The following is a 20,937-nucleotide window of genomic DNA, read 5'->3' as shown; positions in this document are numbered from 1 at the left end:
AGCCAGAGGTGATTTTGGTTGGAAGGAGATGAAATTATTTTCAAAGACTATGTTGGGAAAAGGTGAGTGAGCTCTCAGCAACCAAGTTTATTGACTATCTGTTCAGGAAATTGTATTCAATGCTTTGGAAAAAGAAAGGAAAAAGACTCTGCCAATAGAGTTCTGGAAAACTTGAGGGAGAAAAAGTATTTACATGCTTTATAACATAAAACATGTCCAAAAGAAATATATAGTTACAGCTACGTTTGGCACTGAAAATAGTCATGTATTATATTTTTTAAACTGTGTGTGAATGTGTAAGCATGTGCCCTGGAGTCAGAAATGCTTGGCTGATACCATTTCTTGAGAGAATGGAAAAGTAGAAGGTATTAGGTACAAAGAGGGAGAAAACATAAAGGATGACTAGTAGTAAAGGAGGAACAGTGAATTTTTTTTTCTTTGGAGGGGATATATTTCATTTGCATAATGGTTCCAACTTTACTTTTTTTTTTTTCTTAATAATCTAAGTATAGTAAGCATTTAACTTCCCATAGAGCCTTAGTAATTTGCATGCCATTACTAAAAGCCCACAGGTAAGGGAAAATTAGACTCCTAAATTCAGTTCCTGACTATTCTCAAGGTGTAGGCTTTCTAACTTTGTTTCAAGTTTGTGTTGGGAAAGACCCTTTGAGAATGCAGAAAATTAGGAGATCTGTCCGGCACATGCTTCCTAATATCTGTGGCAACTAGAGGTTCGGGGGCAAAGCCAACAACTGGAAAATGGGTGTGGTGTCTGCTTTCAGATTCCCCCAGATTATCTTTACATCCTTCAGAATGTGTCCTTATCCTTCAAATCCTGCCATTTTATGCTGCTTCCTTTGCTTTTTTTTTTTGTTTTTTTTTGTTTTTTTTAGATTTTTTTTTTTTAAATTTATTTATTTGACAGAGAGAGATCACAAGTAGATGGAGAGGCAGGCAGAGAGAGAGAGGGAAGCAGGATCTCTGCCGAGCAGAGAACCCGATGCGGGACTCGATCCCAGGACCCTGAGATCATGACCTGAGCTGAAGGCAGCGGCTTAAACCACTGAGCCACCCAGGCGCCCAATGCTGCTTCCTTTGTGAGGACTTCCTGCCCTGCCCAGGAAAAAGCAATGCCATCCCCCCACCCCCAGTGCCCATAAATAGCACTTTCTCCTTCCCCTGCTATAACATTTTTCACACTGTGTTAGAGTTCACATTTCTCTCTGCCTCATTGCGACCCATTCGAGTGCCAGGATTGTGTGTTATTCTAGTGCTTGGCACACAGGAAGAACTCAATGAGCATTTGTTGACTAAATCTAGACTCAAGGTCATCCAAGATATTATACAAAAACTTTTCCATCTGAACTGTTTGGTTTGCATTGTGGAAAGTGAAACAAATGAAAGCTGTTGTGAGAATCCCAGTGAAAAGTCTCATCATTGCAGAAGGAAGCTTGGAACTCCTTAACCAGGTCCTCTCTCCAGTCGCACCCCTCCCCTTAGCTCCCCCTCCCCAGTCATCCCTAGAATTCAGTTTTTAAATTTTGCTGTGATGGGTTAATTTCAGTGGTATTTATTTTGGCAAATATTTAAAGGTAATTTTTATTTGTGAGAACTTTTCTTTCTTTGCTGTTTGCCATAAAGGTGTCACCTTTCATTCACCAACCTTTCATCAGCTTGTAAGAATTTTCCTTGTGGGCGGCAGCTTGTAACCAGCCTCTTTACCACCAGAGATCTGGTACACTGAGCAGTTGGCGATGCTACAGTGATCAGCTGCTTGTAAACTATAACTGACAAACAATGATGAATTATTATATAGACACATTTCAGATAAGTGACCATATGAATAATTGATGATAGTAAACGTCCGTAATTTGTGCAAATCCAGGATTGTGTCTGAAGCATGTATGTGGCCTGGTCAGGAAGGAGTTTAAGTTAACAAACACGGATAGAACTTTCCATCTGTGAGTGTTGCGCCAGTGAATGACACAGCCTGTTTGCTGCTGCAGGTGATCTGCAAATGTCCTCAGGAATTTAACTGTGCACCTTCTTTGGGGAGGGAGCTCCAAGGCCAACAACATGAGGGTGGAAGTGTGTGACTGTGAATAATAAAAATGCCTCACAAGAGTTTGAACAGGAAGTCCATAGGAATGCAATATAAGGAATTTAAAAAAGCAAAATTCCATTTGGATTCATTCCAAACCCTATGACTTCAGGGACTGAGGAATTCTTGATGACTCGTGGCTGGAATCCCAACTTGTTATTAAGCCGGGTGGAATTGTTTTTCCTTTAGCACCAGTCATGAACTCTTTGTTTGTTTGTTTACTTTCCTGAAAGTCTTAAAGTGGTTTACAAATTAAGACACTAAGACATTAGACACTTAAGGACACAGCAGTAAAGTAAACCTTTGGGGTGATACATTTGGTATTGAACTTTTCAACTGCTAAATAAGAGAGAGCGATTGGCCCAAAATAAAAGATACAGGGTCACAGACACATATACAGAATTATCCCAGTGGAAGTCGGGCATCTGTAACCTTCTGTGACCATAGTGAGTGTGTCCAGAGAGCCCCGTTTCCTTAGTGCAGTTTTAATTTTGGTGTCTCTGGTACAGCATGTGCCTTCGACTTTCCCATATTTAAGGTGCTCATCTCACACATGATTGTAATTGTTTATAATATCAGTGACATGGCTGGCAGCTTTGCAGTAACCCACTTTAGAGCACCAGTTGTCCTAAAAGCTTTGGGAAGGGGGAGGAGGGCAAGCTGGAACTGGCAGCTAAGGTTATGGGAGTGGAGCTCTAGTTTTCCATGATGCTTTGTTGGCAATGAAAGGTTGACAATTTTAAGCAAGGTAATTTTTTTGTGTGTCCACTGATGATTTTCCTGTAACTCTTCAAAAATATATTTTTTACTTTTAGGTGGCTTCATTACTGTTAAAAGTTTAAAAGTCAGCTTCCAGACATTGGGAAGTTGTTCCCGTTCAAGTGTTGGCCTTCTTTAAGACCTCATCAGCAGACAGTGTTTAACTTGATGCTGGATACTGCCCAGATAGAGGCAGGCGTATCGCAAAACCTGTGGCTCTTTTGTTAATCTGAGGTAGAAGGTGAAGGACCCAGAACTGTTCTTGTGGCTAGAGGAGACTGTTGACTCTCAGTCTTTAATAAAATAAATGAATGGAGGCGGAGAATGGGGAAACACACTTGAAGGAGGGAGGGCCCCTCTTGTTGAAAGCCAAAGTAAACAGTTCTGTAACTGAAAAGTAGACTATCAGGAAGGTGAGAACCAGAGAAGTAGGTGTCAAGTGCAACCAGCAAGTACCGTTTTCAGCTACAGAGATAGCCAAGTTGCCCTGAGTCCCCCCCCCCCCAAAAAAAAAACCCTCAGCGGTCTTTAGGGGAAATCAGTTTCCTAACTGGCCTTTGATGAGCCTACAGCTGGACCCAGGGACGGGGCTGGGGGAGAAAAAGGTCCCCTTTCTGCTGGAGAAAGCAAACAGATGTGGCTCTCTGAAGGGTAGAGATGAAGTCACCATGACCGAGGGAAAACTGTGTGGGGGAGCCAGTGGACTGGCAGAACGTGGTGGACAGCATCCCTGCGTCGGTGCATGATTTTAGAGTTAATGGAAACAGACGTTTTCTTTCTGTCTTTTGTTACAGTGGAAAACTGTGTCCTTAAGTGGACAGCTGCACACACATTGCAGGTGATGTGATGTGTGCGTGTGCTTACACACTCACACTGACACAAATTCCTTACAGGGCACAGTCTTGCCCTGATCGTCTCTTTGTGTCCGTTTTACTACTATGATAACATTTTCTTCTAAGTGGAATGTTATGTTAGACTCTGTTCATCCCAACAGAAGAAAAAATTCTGTCTCTGGCCATCCTTCATTAATTTATGTGCATAAAGACCTGTAGATTGTCGCCCAAGAGGCTTATATAAAGCTCTGGGCATCTCCTCCCTGTGTTGCTTCTTCGTAGTTAGGATACCTTGTCTGATGTAGAGCTGCTGATGTCTTGCTCATGCCAAGGAGACCATCGGAAAGGACTGATACAGAAATCTCTTAGAACTTTTTATACTCCAAGATTCTTGGAACTTAGTTGCATGTGGGAAAGGGTCTTACCCTGTAAAGAGGGAAAAAAAGCCCAAGTCTCTTGAATGGTCACTTAGAAAGGTCTTACCTAAATTCCTTTTCTGTAATTTTATTTCTTGAATATTTTATTTCCCTTGACTAGCTGTATATGCTAGGGCGAGAAACTAGGTCCACGGTCTTAAAAACACAACATAACTTTACTAGGCAGTTTGGAAAATAGAGAAGAGAAACAATGATCCAAAAATGCTTTTGCTCCAAACCTAAGAACTAGTTTTGTGCTATTGTGTATGTATATACCTCGTCTGGTCTTCCTCTGTATACATACATTTTTAAAATCATACATCTGTATATTGCTTCTTTCCATTAAAATTATATCAAATGATATCTCACTACTATAATTTAAGCTTATTAACCAAGATGTGCTGGCTGCATCTTTCTACTTCATTTTCCTTATTGCTTTCCTTTCAGGACTATATAAAAGGCAAAAAGGGAAAGAAAAAAAGAAAGCACCACTTCTGGTGAATTTAAGGCAAAATTCTTTGTAGTCTTAATTTGTTTCCATGAGTTACCTAGACTCTCCAAACATGAAAACAATTGTCTTCTCTCCCTCACTGAGGATTTGACCACTTGCTACCTGTGTCTGTAGCCCTTTGTGTCCGGGGATGTGGCATGAAGATGGTGGCCTTTAGCTGTTTTGTCATCTATCTTTGCTACCACCAGGACCATGTTGACTCTGAGGACACTGAAGGTTTTTTTAACCTTTTCCTCTGTTAACTAATGATTTGTTGGCTTTGTGCAAATAGCCAGCCCTCTGGGTAGGGACATTTTTATGCTGTTGCTTTTTTTGCAATGCATTATTGGATTGCAAATACTTATTTAGAGCGAAAGATGGATATAATTAACTACATCCTAAATAGATACTAGATACTGACTTCAAGATGAATTTGCAGCCTTTGTGCTTTGCATGCATGAGACATAGGCTCTTGTTACCAAGGATCTTACCTGAGAATTTAAGTTTTCCACTTCCACCAATTTATAAATGAAAACCGGAGGCCTAGAAGTTATCCCATGAGGCACATGCATAAAATTTGGAAAACCTTGGATCACTTTTGGAATTAAATTTGTTGAAATTCTATCAGGAAAACAGACCTTTTTTTCCTTGTGTTATTTTTGGCTGATATATTAATAGTTTTTACAACTCAGATACTGGTTGCCTATTCAAAACGTATAGATAGCATCTGTTTTAATATTTCAGATTGATTTCTGTAGTCTTTGTTTAAAAATGTTTCACTCAAAACCAGTTGTACAAACAGTATTGAAAACCAGATCTCCAGGCTTCAGATATATTTTATATAAATTTGAAGTGCTTTTTGGATTATCAAAAGGAAGACACAAATTTTGATTACCTCTTTAAGTTAAATGACTGTTTCTGAAATATAAGTCTTTCAAAATTTATAATTCCTGCATGTGATCACTACCAGTCAACATTTCCAGTCCAGAAAATACTGGAGATTTCTCTGGCTGCTGCTTGGTTGGAAAGAGAACCCAGGAACATGCCACTAAACCACAGTATCTAGTTCAGTAATGCATTTGCACAGCTGGATTTTAACACATATTGGGTCAACATTTATTTAAAATAAACACACTTTGTACTGAAAAAGCAATTTGAAGGTGAAATCACATTAGATTTAATAGTTTAACCCTGGGTATTTATGGAATTTTAGGTAATTTTATGGGACAGTAGCATATTAAAGTCAAGTGTACAACATAAAATCTTTTTAAAAATTAATTAAAGCACAAAGGTTAGTAGATACATCCAACAGTATTAAAGCAAATATTTGACACTCGCCACCAGCACCAAAATATGTGTGCTGACATTGGGTCTTTAGGGTGAATAAAAATCTGTGAGAAAGCTGCTAGCTTTTAGGGAAAAGGTTTGTCGGGGGGGAAGGAGCATGGGACTGTCCTAAGCTTTGGCCCTATGTAAGGCCTATAGTTCCTCTTGTAACAAATTTATAAAATTTATTTAAGTCTTTTCATCAATAGATTATCTTCAGTACTAAACAGTTAATCATTAATCAGCTGATCTTTATTATCAACCAAAACCACTTGTGTTTTCATTACAAATGCTTCTTAACAATGTGGTTATAAATGTTTAAATCAATGGATAATGAAATTGATTTGTATGTTCCTTGTCCTGTGGTAGAATGTAAAGCGTCTGGCTTTTGGAGAACATTTCAGCAGCTGGCGAGGGCTAGTACAGTGCCCCTGAGCTGCATATTTTTTTTTTTTTTTTTTTTTTTGCTTACAGAGCTCTGGAACTTGGCCAGCTTCGATGAGGCAGAGGAGGAAGGGTTCACGTTTGAGAGCCCTGGGTTTATTTCTGGCTGTTCAGATGTGAGGCAGTGGGAGAAGGTATAAATATAGTTTGAGGGAGGTTGCAGACTCAGAGGTTCAAGCCAGGGGTAAATGGTGGATGGATGTGTTTATCATTTCTTCACACTTTTACCTCTCAGAGGTGGTGCTCCCAAGGGACAGCGCTCAAGGTCTGGATCTAGTGTGGCGAGTGTCTTGGATGTCCCCCCGAACCATAGTCGAACCATAGCCGCTCTGTCCCTTTTCTTTCCGAATTTGTAGTCAAATAACTAACTTCCTGACCTCCCGTGAGACTTGAGTTTTAAGAACAAAACACCATGCGTCTTGGAGAAAGGCAGTTCCGTGAACGCTGAATGCCTGTAGCATTTGGGGCTGGAGTTGTGGGAGGTACTACCTTGTACATAATACGTAGGATAGGAGGATGTTCCAAATTAAATAACCATGTAACTCAGTAACCGTGTGCTGTGACTTAATCAGACGCAACACACCCAGTTGTTGCCTCTGTGTGCACATCACCAGCGCTCCGTGCACCCAGAGAGAGAAAGAGAGAGAAGGGTAGACACAGACCACTGGAGCCCCAAGCCTCCTCCCTCTGTCCCCCCCACCCCCGAGTCTTTTTCTCTTTATGGGTTGGTTACTGATCTCCCCTGGGCAGGTCTGAGTCCCTTTCTCTCATACCCACTCTCCTTGAGGAAGTCCCACTTCCAGCTGCCGCCCTCACTCAACCCACAGCTCTGCACGCAGGTACCCTCTGCCCTTAGCAATTTGGGGACACTGCCCAGCCAGCCTGACCACTGCTCTCCTCATGGTGCTTCTGGCCTCACTCCAAGCACTGGCGCTGCCTCCTCAGCCCCGTGGCTTCCTTCCCGGATGAGCAGTCACTATCGTCTTGGGACATTTTACCCATACGGCTAGCTTGTGTTCCTTCCATTTGCCAGGGAGCATGGAGGATGCAGTCTCAGGAAACCTGCCCAGAGGAGATGACTTCCTCAGGAGAAAGGTAGTTGCTAAATGAGTTCCTTAAGGAGAAACCACGTTTATCTGGGGGAGGCAGTATTAAGTACTAGCAGGGGTTCAAGCCCTGAGGTCAGTTCATAGTCCATCCTAGTGACTTACCTGGTGCCTTACCCTGCTGAGCTGCTTGACTTCTGTGCATGTTTTCCATCTGTAAAATGGGAATAATAATAGGGTCTACCTCACTGAGGTGGCTATGAGCCAGACCTAAGCTAACTCATTTGTGTACAGCATTGCAATACTAACTTGTACATAATAAGCAGGTGGTAAATGTTAGTTGTCATGGTAGCTTTTTGTCCCTCAGCTTTGTACACTATGGTCTGTACAGAGCAGGGGTTCATTAAATGTTTTGTTGATTAAACGTAATAATATTCTGAAGGTGGAAAGAAAATGATTCCCCCCCCCTTTTACCATAAAATAAAAGTGATAATTTGGTTGCAGTAAGACACTGTCCACATGAAGATACTTACCCCCTGGCTGGGGGGCAGGATAGGAGGATGTTCCAAATTAAATATCAGTAACTGTGTGCTGTGATTCGTTAATCAGACCCAACACACACAGTCTCTCAGTAGTTTGGTTAATGTTTACTGGCTCACAAGATAATTTTGAAAGGAAAAAAACCGCTTAATAGTGATTTATTTCCAGTAAGCATTGTTACTGACACATTTTAGATTCCAGCATATTTGATGACTGTATTAAAACCGGCTCTGCCCTTTGTGGGTTCACTCTGTTCTGACTTATGTTTGCTTTGGAGGTGGAAGATGGGTAGAAAGATGCTCTGTAATTGAAGAGGTCATTGCTTCTTTGTCACTGCCTCAGTGCCTACAGTGGTGCCAACAAAGAAGTACTTGCTCAGTAAATAATATTTGCAGTTAATTAGTAAATTGATGGCACATTTTTCTTCACATTACATCACACTGAAGGCTCGAAGGTACCTGTGAGGAGGTCTTGTTTGTGTTTTTCCCCCCAGGCAGGTGCCCTAAGGTGATGGTCTCTTGCTGTTGGGCGATAGACCATTGAATGTGAAGGGCTGCTGTCAGAGTCACTGCCCATCTACCCTAAGAAGAACAAATGGTCCCCAAGGGGTCCTGATAGATGGTGTGGGAAGGAGCACTGCCACTCCTCTCTCATGAGGCACCTGAGCCATCCTCAGTGAAGATCACAGCTCTAGCAATAAGAGGTAAGCCATTGCTTCCGCGTTAAAAAGTTTAAAAGTCTCTGCTGTTACTGTTTCATGTGGCAAGGACTGAAGAAGATACATCCTTGTGTTCTCTTGGTAGGGACTGTGATCTAAAGGGTGGGAGTATTTGACCCAGGCCCTGGCGATTAGGGTTAGGAAAAGATGGTTTTAAGAGAGTGATCGTGTCTGCAAAGATGACAAGAACATGAACCTGAAGTCCTCCGGCAGTCCTCCAGCTTCTTTTCATTCTAAAAGTATTTATTTATTTATTTTTTTTAAAAAAGATTTATTTATTTATTTGACAGACAGAGATCACAAGTAGGCAGAGAGGCAGGCAGAGAGAGAGAGGAAGGGAAGCAGGCTCCCTGCTGAGCAGAGAGCCCGATGCGGGGCTCGATCCCAGGACCCTGGGATCATGACCTGAGCCGAAGGCAGCGGCTTTAACCCACTGAGCCACCCAGGCGCCCTAAAAGTATTTATTGATTCAAGAAATGATTTATGTGACTGGATTGCAGCAATAGTTAGAATCCTTTTTCTTTATGGAGAAATTGGAAGAACTTTAACACACATACATACTCAAAGAAAACCATTTGCCCTGCCCTTTTAAATGACATTTTTGTTATCTAGTGTCATTTTAATAATGTTTCTTTTCTTTTTTCTTTTTTAGGTCTTGGTATATTCCAGAATTTTTTTCTTTCGACCATTAAGGTTCTCCCTTGTTACCCAACTTAAAAAAAAAATAAATTTTATTTCAGTGTCAGTGAGTGCTGTGTGTTTCTTACATGGTGAGATTATTTCACAGGTGGTTTGAAGGATTCATCATTTTATAAAAAGAAGAGTGTAGAACTGCCTTTCCTCTTTCTCACATCTCTCTCACTCAGATTGAAGTGGCCCATTGAAAAGCTGACCTTCCTCACAGAAGAGCTGTCATAGGGCAGTCTTTATGGGCCACCCAACGGCGTCTGCTCTGGGCGCACACCTTGCTTGTGTGCAGGAATCAGCCGCCACAGAGGAGCCGTCTGTCGACAGTAGGGGGGACAACACGTGGTGGGAACATACATGTTTTACTGAACAGGACACTGGACTGCTTTCTTCTGAAGGGTGGTGTGGACTTGGGGCAGGGTGAGGAAGTCCAGAGTGCAGTTAGTTCCAGATGACTCACCACATGGAAGGCATATTCTCTCGATACTGTCTGGGTCTTAGTAAATAAAGGAGTATTCGGTGTTGAGTCCTGGTCTAACAGGAAGAAGGTGGTAAATGATCTGGGATTCTATTTTGTTTTTTTGTTTCCAATAAAAGGGATTACTTAGAATGAGATAACTCTCCATCAGGATACTTTTTTGTAGGATCGTTTTTTATCTTTTGTGCAGAATTACTCTTCTGCTGTTGTCAGCCTTTACTCATAGGGACTTACTAGAAACAGTTGTTGGTTTTAAAGAAAGGGAAAAGATAGATGTTTAGTTGAACTACAGTTGTCAGATTTGACCACTCGAGTGTGTTGTTTTCTCTGTGGAGTGTCTTCCGGAGGTAGAACCCAGCTGACAGATGCTTCTTATGACTTTGTCTAACTCATGAATGGCAGCCCTAAGTGGGTTCCTCTTCATTCATCCCTCTCCCCAGTCTCCCTGGCACTATTTCTCTCTTCCTTCCCTCTCCAGTTCTATTCCCATCAGTCATCAGGTGGTTGATGAGCAAACTGACCCCTGTCCCTAGTATGGTGGGATGCCAGTCCAGCCATGGGCCCTCACTGCCCATCCTCCAGGAGAAGACAGTTACCTTGACTGTTTTGGGAGTGAGTAGGCGGTCCTGCACCCAGGCTGAAGTTGGCCTGTTTACCTTCCTACACAGGGACAGCTCCTCAGTCCCCCCCCAGCCTCCCCTTTTGGGGTTCCAGTGGACTCGAACTTCTGGGTTTGAGGAGTTCCACGATGGACACTGTGTTATGGTGCTCCCAGCTGCCCCTCCGTGGGTCCAGGTGTCAAGTCCCATCATGCTTCAGTCTTCAGCTCCAGAGGGTGGGTGACCTTGTCCTGGAGCCTGATTTCGTGAGCCTTGGGGCCCTGCAAGCAGGACAAGTTGGGAGGCCCTTGAGAGGCCAGAGCCTGAGGGTTTGAGCCCAGCCCTCTACAAAGTTAAAATCCGAAAGACCCAGATCACAACCAAGGCACCAAGAAAGTCTGGGAGACACTGAGTCAGAGGCTCAGGAATCTGATTTTGCAAGAGGACGGTTTTGCTCTGGGAGGTGAAAGAAGCTTGGTTGCCTTCTGAGTGGAAGTGGCATCCTGTTTGCTGGTCAGAATGACCCCAGGCCTTGAGAATGACTGAGGTCAGGGAATTGCTGCTACACCAGGAATCAGAGCTATGGAGTTAGAATGGTCCTCGGAAGAGCAGCTCTAGGCCAGCCCCCTTGTTTTACAGATTGAGGAACCGAGGCCTGTAAAAGTCTGTTGTGTTCTCTTGAGCTTTTTACAGTTTCCAGTGTGCCTGTAAGTGACTGCCTCTTTTTTCAGACCTGAGGAGATTGAGTGGCTGCTGCTTACCTGTTCTGGGGGGACCTCTTGGGGCCCCTGTTGGCCTCACTGCCCCATGACCTTGGTCCCTGAGTCGTGGGCGCAGCAGGCCAAATCCTCCTCTGCTGAACTTCTCCCTCCCTGCCTGCCTTCTTGCCTTACCCCACCCTTCATGAAGGAATCCAGAACCCTCCTTGCATGTGAAGCCACTGGAAGGTAGCACTCTGACCCCTGGCATTGTGTGTCCTGGATGGACCTGGCCTGGGAAATAGGAAGGACTCGGAGGAGGGCGGGTGGGGAGAAGAGTGCCTCGTGGACTTGGGGTGGGACAGCGAGAGGAAGTCCAGGGAAGTGTAACCTCCCCAAGTAGGCCCAGTCGACTCTCACAACAGGGGAGACCAGGCCGGTGGGGGCGTTGGGCTGGCTGACTGAACAGGCAGCCTTCCTCGGGCCAGGCCCATGGGTGGGGGCCTCTGGCAGTGCTGGGCCCCTGGAGGTGAGCTGCCGGGGGAATTGGGGTGAAGAGGAAAGGATTTGAGGTGAAGATGGGAGGCGCAGACCAGAATGCAGAGGAAACCATTGTAACAAGAGGCAACGAAGGAGAAGCTCGTAGATGGAAAGAAGGAATGTCCAGTCACTGTACAGACTGGATGCATTTCTTACTTCAGAAACCAAATGTTGGGAGATGGGAAAGACTGCCTTAAACTTCCACCCTACTTTAGAGACTCCGGACTTTTTAACATGCTTACCCTTGGCAAGGCAGGACTAGTAGAGAGGGGGGCTGCGCTTTCCCGTGGCACCCTCTTGACTCTTAGCTGTCCCTTTCTGTCCTGTCAGTGACGCACCCGGCCCTTGAGCACCCTCAGACTCTTACCAGCTAGTTACCGCCCTTGAAGAGATTTTAAAAAACCCTGAGGGTCAGCCTCAGGGAACGTCTCCACCAGCTCTTTGCCCCTTTCCAGAATAAGGGAACCTTGCTTCTTCCTCAGCTCCTTCCCAGTTAAAGCTGAGAAGGCGGGTGCGGAGCGAGACTGCCTCGTGGAGCCTGGGTAGAGCTATGGGCAGTCACAGCGTCGCCACATGTCTGTGGGGCTCACTGTCACAGCAGGCCAGCTTGTTGAGGGTGTTTAAAATTCTGTGCTGGTGGGAAGGGAGCAGGAACTACAGGTGGCAGAGTGTTTTTGAAACACTTTTATTTATTTGACACAGGGAAAGAGAGACATCAAGAGAGGGAACACAAGCAAGGGGAGTGGGAGAGGGAGAAGCAGGCTTCCCACTGAGCAGGGAGCCCCAATTGGGCTTGATCCTAGGACCTCTCTACCTGAACCAAAGGCAGACGCTTAATGACTGAGCCACCCATGTTCCCCCAAAACACCTTTTTAGGAGGAGAGAAATTGCAACTGCAGCCAGACTTGAAGGGGTTGGGTTTCCTTTGCTTCCGGAATCTCCCTATGCTGAGTCTGTTGACTCTTCCCGCGCCCAGGGTTGTCTTGAACGTTGATTAGTGTTCCATGGTCCTGCCACATCCTGTCTGAAGGCAGGCTGCTAATCTCTTCTCTTTTCTCACATGACATGGTACAGAGCCCTAGGAAGGGTGGCCCTGGTGCTAAGAAAGAAATGTGGTTATTCGACTCATTGGTTGGACCTGTAAACCACAGTATGCAACTCCCCTTCCTCTACCCAAATAATACCGAAAGCCTCCAGGTGAGGTCCAGTGGGATGCTTCGGGCAGGTGGGCAGGTCAGCGGTTCACTCCTCGAGGTGTGCGTCTTGTAGTCTGCCTTGAGAACCAATAGCTCTTCCATGAATTTGGGTGTTTAAAACAACTGAATTATTAAAAGTTACGTTCAATGCCTAAGTGTAAGTTTAAAGCTACTTATCTCTGTATATTCTAATCCTTTGAAACTTGGTGATTCTTATTGTTAGTTAAATAGGGTATGGATTGTATCACAGCATCCTTTGGGAATTTGATATTTCCTTTTATATCCTGAAAACCATTAGCTTTTGAAACATATACTGAAGTTAATAGACAGTGATTTTTAAACTTTCAGGTAGGAGTTAAGGTAGATGTATTTCCACAAATGGCTCATTTGAGCAGTTTTTCATGACTTAACACTGTAAAGACTAAATAGAATAACATTGCAGAATTACAAACCACCTGCCTTGCTGAGTACGGGAATGCATGTTGCTGTAAGCGTGTAGAAAAAGGACTGGGTGATTCACATGGGTTTTATTTATGTTTCCTTTTGGAAACAGATACTTCTCTATGTGTGTGTTTATGCATGCATGTGTTTTACTTTAAAACGTAGAAATAGATCAACTTTTTTCTATAATTTTGACACTGCAATGTTTGAAAAGATGTTTTACCTGCTTCCTAATTATTGTACAGTTTCTTTTTTTTTTTTTTTTTTTTTTGCACCTCACACATTCCGGAAGGTTATTACATATGAACATAAATGTTACAGATAAATGCATTAAGTATTGACAAACATAAGCAAACCGGAATCTTAGATACCCGCACAGCATCTTTCAAGTTGCCACTCTCTTTCACACGAGATTGTTAGTATAGAAGGTTCCCTCATGCCAGCTACCTTCTCCAGGTTACCATTCATTTCTCCATTCAGCAAGTGGGACGTGGGGCCTGCTGTGTGCCATCCACTCATCTCAGCAGGGAGTGACTGTGGAAATCAGGAAGGCGCAGTGTCTGCCCCCGGGAAGCTCAGAATCTAGCTGTCGGCAAGCAGCTGCAGTGCCTGGGGATAAGTGAAGGGTTGTAGGTGGGAGAAAATCAAGTAAACTCTGAGAAGATACCAGTTGAGCACAGTAAGATAACAGATTTCCAGGTGAATGGGGGAAGAAAGATGGTGCCTTGCCTTCCCAGAGGAAACAGAATCAGCCAGGGCCCACCAGAGTGGATGCACACAGTCTACTGATAGAACTGATGGGTTCAGTAAGTACTTGTGGAGGACCTACTGTGTGTAAGCCCTGTTCAGACGTGAGCAAGACAGATAAATCCCCGCCAGCCTGGAGCTTTCTGACATAGGGAGAAAACGTGAGCAAAATTAGTCATAAAAGGGGCGCCTAGGTGGCTCAGTGGGTTGAAGCCTCTGCCTTCGGCTCAGGTCATGACCCCAAGGTCCTGGGATCGAGCCCCACATCGGGCTCTTTGCTCAGTGGGGAGCCTGCTTCCCCCCCTCTCTCTCTGCCTGCCTCTTTCCCTACTTGTGATCTCTGTCAAATAAATAAATAAAATCTTTAAAAAAAAATTAATCATAAAACTTATACCATGCCAGAAGAAGATAGGTGCTGTGCAGAAAAATAAGGCAGAGAAGGAGAACAGGGACCATTGGACACGTTTTAAATGGAGTGGCCTTGGAAAGTCTCACCCAGAAATGGGGTGTGATCAGAGACCTGGGGGAATGGTAGGGTGGGGGGGGAGGGGACACAAACCAGGAGATGGGCATTCCAGATTTGGTGACATGAGTCCCCAGGCCCCAAGGCTTCCTTGGACTAGTAAGATAGGAGGTTCCGCTAGTGCAGTGGGAGGTTAGCTGGTGCCGGGCACAGGCCTGGTTTATCAGTGGAGGGGTCAGACGTGAGACTGTGGGCTGGTGGGAGCCAGTAAAGATTTTTGGATAGTGTTGGGTGCCTGAGTGGCTCAGTCGGTTAAGCATCTGCCCTCAGCTCAGGTCATGATCCTGGGGTCCTGGCATGGAGTCCTGCGCGGCTCCCTTGCCCTTTTGCCCCTCCCCCAGCTCATTCTCTCTTAAATAAATAAATGAAATCTTAAAAAAAAAAAATTTGGATAGTGTTGGTAGTCATTACTATTGTCATCACTGAGATTCCCAAACCCAAGTACCCAATGACTCAGAGCTTGGTGCCTGTTAGGCATAGGGGTCCAATTACTACACCAAGAAAACTCCAGTTTTATGAGAAATGTGCAAATACGTCTTCAAAAAAATTCTTAAAGTTTCTTCATCTTCTGTGTTCTTGTTATATTCACGTCACGTGGTCTATTTCACATGAATCTTGGGGATTAAGTCATGACTCTGTAAATCATCGTAACTCCCAAGATACTAATGTTCATTTCCTGACCTACCCTAAGGCAAGAGTCCTGCTTTTCATTGTCCCCTAACCTACATTTGCTTTTAGGTAGAGAGTTCTAGGATGGATTTCAAGGACTTGGTGCCTTCAGAAATCAGTGTATCAATGATGACAGGCCCTGTGTTGCGTGAGGTTTCTTCTAGGCCACAGTTGTCTCTCTGATTTTCATTTCTGATTTATAACTCTACTTCCCACATACACATACTGTAGCAATGTGGATTCTAAGGGGAAAAAAAAGATCTAGACATACACATCAAACTTTCACTTCTGATGAAACAGGTAACAGTAGGAAGTTGTAAACCAAGCACGCAAAACAGCGTTCACTGAATATTGCTGGCAGGTTGTGCTTTGTTGCCAGGACCAGGTAGCAGGAGATTCTTGGCATGTGTAGGAATAGAAATAAGATCAAATATAGAGATAAATTTGATTTATGAAAAAACTTAAAGGTGTGCGCTTTTAGGTGCAGTATTTAGCGATGATATTTCCTTGAAAAACAGTACTAGAGTTAGTGGTAAGGATGAGAAATAAAGTCATTGGAATTAATCTTGATCATTCATTCTCTTCTTATCTTCTACTTGGCTTAGTTTCAAAGATTCAGATAAATTATTAAGGTAAAGTTCACAGCAGTGCTCAGGTTGATTTATAAAAACAGCCCTTACAAAGTGACTGCTAACCGATTTCACAAAATTATTATCCTGAAAGGATTCTACACCTTTTAAAATAATCACCATTTGAATCTCAGGAGGACTGCTCTATGTGAGGGCATCATTGCCGTAACAAAGAAACCCTTGTTTCCCGGATGATGGTGTAGTTGAGATCATGTTTATGTTGTTGGGTTTTCTGTTCTGATGTTTCCAAGGGTCCTCTGGCAACTGCACTTCTGTTGACCTAGGAGGTGTCATCCTGACAACACCAGCCGTTGGTCTCCGGGCCATATGCACTGGAGATGGGCTTTACCAGAGTGACACAGGAAACATAGGAGTGTTCCCTCCTTCATCTTCCCTGATGCTCGGGTCCTCTGAATTCACTGGAACTTGACATCTTGCCCAGCCCTTTGACCACCTCACTTCCTTGTTCCTTTATTTCCTCCTCTTCTCCGCTTGATGGTTGTCTATGCAGAATTCAGGCCTGTGTTGCTGAACTTCTGTCCTCAGCTAAATGTGTTCGTCTGAGAATGAAGCGCCTAGTCTGGTCCCTGGCACATAAAAATGTGGCTCAATAAATGTTAGTTGTTATCAGAAGATTTATCTCGGGGGGACATGTGTGAAACGTGCTTCGTTACCTGTGCTAACTGTTCAGCTAGTATAATGGAAAATATATCTCCGTCAAAGAGCTTATTTTCAGAACGCCGTGTTCGTTTTGTTCTTGTTTGAAATTCTGGTCACATTTCTTCTTTTCATTCTAGTGGTTCACACTTTTGGATGAGTGCAATCAAGAAAAAAGGCATTCCCCTATCTAGTTTTCTGTTTTGCTCTCGGTCATTTGACTAACAGATTTTAGGTTAGAGCATACATTAATATTTATAAAATGAGACTGTGCATTATTCATAGCCACAAGTACCTTTCTGGCAAGAAGCATTAATTTGTGTCACATTATCTTATTATGGTTGTGATAGACTGAAATAGAAGAAAGAGAGATAATAGTTTATTATTATTTATTTACCTAACATAGTTGAGGTATATTCATTCACTCAACATGTCATAAATATTTATTGATATGTGGAAGTTTTGGTTAATACAATGTTGAGGTTAAAAGAAAATTTGAGGTAGTATTAATATTTTACAAGCGGGAAGACTGACATCCAAAGATGTTTCTTCCCCTACCACCAAACCGACTTTCCTGAAAAAGTTTGGCACTTTCAGTTAGAGAACTATTCCCGTTCACTTCCTTCACAGATACTTATTTTGTTAAACCCTATTTGCCAAGACCTAAAGTGACAATGATAAAAAGAGAAGAAGAGAAACACAAGATCTTTAGCTTCAAAGAACCCACTTTCTGGTAGAGGAGATTAGATGAGTGATTTCATGATACTGCCATAGTGAAATAATTTTAATAGGTATACAGTAGACATCCTGTGGTGGGGAAATGCTTAATTCCGTCCCTATGGAGTGGGTGATACCTGGAGAAAACATTAATAACTGAATAGAAACTTTCAAAGCAAGTAAGGAGAAGCAGCTTTCTAGGCAGAGAGAACAGTCTGTGCACAGCTGGGGAGTCAGGAAACCGCCTGGGTCCTTTAGGGAGCTCGGGAGCACGTAGGCATTAATCTCTTGAATCTTGTGGAGCAAGTGAGGAGGAATGGAAGAGGGGAGGCTGAAGAAGTGGGTTCCGGTCAAATCTAAGCAGGCTTGGTCATCCATGCCCAAGAGTTGGCTGGGCGGATGTTGAACTTTGTTTTGGAGACCTTGCTTCCCAACTCCGTCTCCTTAGGAAGTTCATCTGGGCTATTCTTATAACATCCCCACTGTGTGTTTTATATTAATGTACCTGTGTAGGAGAACAGATCCCTGTGAACCTAGAGATGGCCGATCACCGGGCTTAATCCTCGGCTGGCTTTCAGAGTATCTAGGGGAAGAAAGGAAATGTGACACAATTAGGCACTTCAAGATATTTTTTCCCCTCGACCAAGATGTATTTACTTTTAAGCAGCAGTATATTTGATAGCTGAAAACCAGTGTTCTTTGAAGCTTGGCGAAATGGGGAGTTACATGTTTTAATAGACACTCAAGCTCAGAGAAGACCGTGTTGCTCAATAATGACCTGTGCCTGAATGGAAGGCTGGCCCTGCACTGCCCAACATGGGCCAGGTGAGAAGGCGTGAGAGTTTCCTTAAAAAAATACTGAGATCTAGGCTCAAAGCAGAAGAAATATAAGGGAGTTGAGTTTTACACCGTAGGGTACAAAATAATTATAGCTCAGGAAACATTGCCATGAGCAATCAAATACCTTCATTATTTTAAAAAATTTCCAAAATATAACCATTTAATGTCCGACTTTGAGTAACTTCCTGGTAAAACCACCAAAGAGAAACTGATTTTAAAAATGTATTTTTAGTGGCACCTGGGTAGCTCTGGTTAAGCGTCTGCCTTCGGCTCAGGGCATGATCCCAGGGTCCTGGTATTGAGTCCCTGCTCAGTGGGGAGCCTGCTTCTCCTTCTGCCCTTTCCCCTGCTCTTGCTCTCTCTCTCTCTTTCTCTCTCTTGCTCACTCTCAAACAAATAAATAAAAAATCTTAATATATATATTTAACATACATATATTAATATATTTATGTATATTAATTAATATATGCATTTAATATGTGTATATTAAATGTATATATTTATATATATATTTCTATATATTTATACATCGCAGTACCTGGATGAGTTGACCTGCTATACAGGAGTGTTAATCATAAGCCATTTATGAGATGTCTTAATAACCTTTTTGAAGAGCCACTTTTTAATTTTGTTAATCACCTGTGTTACTTTTATCTCTATTACGTTGATTTCCACCTTTCTTGTTTCTTTGGACTTGCTCTGTTGCTCTTTTTCTAATTTCTTCAGCTGAATGCTCTGCTCTTTTTTTTTTTTTTAACCTCATTTCCTGTGAAATTTCCCTTTAAACGTTGCCTTCCCTGTTTCCCAGCAATGTTGATGGCGTATTTCTATTGTTCTTCTTTTTTAAGTATTTGGTTACTTTACCTGTAATCCCCTCCCATTAAAAATAAAACAAAACGGAAAAAACTTTTTATCATAGAAATTTCTAAATCTATATAGAAGTAGAGACAATTGTATAATGACACAAAACTTCATTAGTTCTAAATAAATTCATGGCCAATCCTGTTTTAATATATTGAGAACTCAGCTGGTAAATCCTCTAGGACTGAGGTGTTAGAACGGTTCCTGCAAGGTGATCTTTGTTATAGTAAAAGCACCCTTGGCTTGCCTTCCTGTGCCTTGTGACAGTTCTCCAAACCTCAGAGGGGTCTGATAAATAAGAAACTATTTTAAATTTAAACCGTGACCACTACAAGTGTGTGATTTTCTGACTCTGTTCCCAATAAATTGTTAACATTGGACAGTTTCATCCAGGATGGCAGAATCAAGGAAACATGAGCACAGAGTCTAAAGGGACCTCATGAATTGTCTACTCGACATCCTTGTTAATAAAAAAATTGAAGCCTTGAGGGCTAAATGCCTTGTTCAAGGTTACTCTGCAAACTAATGACAGAACTAGGGCCAGGCACTAGTCTGTGGTCTCCTGGGTCAGGCACTGTCCATGTGGAGAACAGAAGTCTGGGCTGTTTTTCTATATGCAATTTAAGACAGATAGATAATTCCTAATTTAGGCAGAATTGCAACATAGGGGAACTGTGTTCAGTAGTCCCAGGCTCTGCTCTCCTCTTCTTGTTCCTTGAATTCCTTGCTTCTAAAGACACTTCTTTCCTTGTCTTTAGCTCCTGTCTGTTCCTAGTAGCTTCCTTCTATCAAAAAGGAAATTATTATTTTATTCCTAACACTTGTGATTTTGATTAGAATGGCAGAAAATTATACTGCAAACTCCTGCTTCCTAGCACCTTGCTCAGTTCTTGATGTATAATAGATACCACAATCTGAGGACCAGATGATAGGAAGGAAGAATGGTTGGTTGGATGGCTGGGTGAATTTGCATTCTGTAGTTCATCTCTGGACCTCTTCCGTTAGATGTATTGCTAAGGTGTCTGACAAAAATTATAGCAGTGGAACATACATTTACCACAAATTGATTTAGTAAATTGGATCAGTCCTGTTTGTTTTTCAGAGAATTCCCCACTTGGACATAATACGAATCAGTGGTCATGGTTGTTTGCTCTAAATTTAGAGATTTGCATCAGTTTAAGAAGTCGGTCTTCAAAAAAATATTTGTGAGCATATTTTAGCATTCCCATTGTTTTAGAGCCAGGGCCTGTCTACTCTGGTATACAGTTACATATGCTTAACATAGTTTCACTTTGTGGAAATGCCTGTAAAACAGATTTTTGTAACATGAATCATTTCTACTGATAACCATAATTTTGCCCTTCCTGCTTCGCACTGATTACAGCACCAGGAAGAGAGGGAGAGGGAAGCACTGGCTTTTGGAACATCCGCCTTAAGCTTGAAGCAGAGAGAATGAAAGCTCACAGCATTGGATTCCTCCTTGAGCAGAATGAATGCTTGATAACAGCCAGCCAGGAGCTGGGGGAGTTAAGAGCAGCAATTTTACATTACACTGGAGTTTCTGGGCTGGCATGGAAAGAAATGCCAGTATTAGCTGTTTGCATCTTACTGTAGCCACAGGGATATGTGAACAGCTGGAGAATTAATTTGATATATATTCCCAGAAGCTTCTCCTCTGCCAACAGAATTCCATTACTGTGAGCTTCTGAGTGTGTACTGTGAATTTGTTTCTTGCCTTTTAATATCTGCTATAGCACATTTCTGGTAAGTGGATTGCCACATAATGGGGTGCAGCTCTATCTTGGTTTGGGGTAAACTCCATTAACCTAAGCTGATACAGGGTAGAAAAGGTAAGGCTTTGAGTATGCAGATGCCTGCGCCTCCAGGAAGTCAAGAGATTTGAGATGAAGACACAGTAACGTGTCCAGTAAGTGCAGTCACACCTGAAACGTTTTATTCCATATTAGTGGAATTTCAGACAC

The 20,937-nt window shown here is 42.8% G+C and overlaps 1 protein-coding gene and 1 long non-coding RNA gene across 9 annotated transcripts in view; both read left to right on the top strand.

Annotated features, from left to right (window-relative positions):
* CRIM1 (cysteine rich transmembrane BMP regulator 1) overlaps positions 1–20,937 on the top strand; it is a 187,458-nt gene that overhangs the window by 14,366 nt on the left and 152,155 nt on the right. The gene's annotated exons all lie outside the window — the stretch shown is intronic.
* LOC125108607 (uncharacterized) lies at positions 1,004–9,418 on the top strand. Its single transcript, XR_007129966.1, has 2 exons — positions 1,004–8,658; positions 9,326–9,418. It is a non-coding gene; the product is annotated as an uncharacterized LOC125108607 (long non-coding RNA).

The sequence above is a fragment of the Lutra lutra genome, chromosome 9 (genome assembly GCF_902655055.1).
Source record: "Lutra lutra chromosome 9, mLutLut1.2, whole genome shotgun sequence".
NCBI classification, from domain to species: Eukaryota; Metazoa; Chordata; class Mammalia; order Carnivora; family Mustelidae; genus Lutra; species Lutra lutra.
The sequence above is the reverse complement of the archived record's forward strand: the minus strand, read 5'-3'. Positions and strand labels throughout refer to the sequence as shown.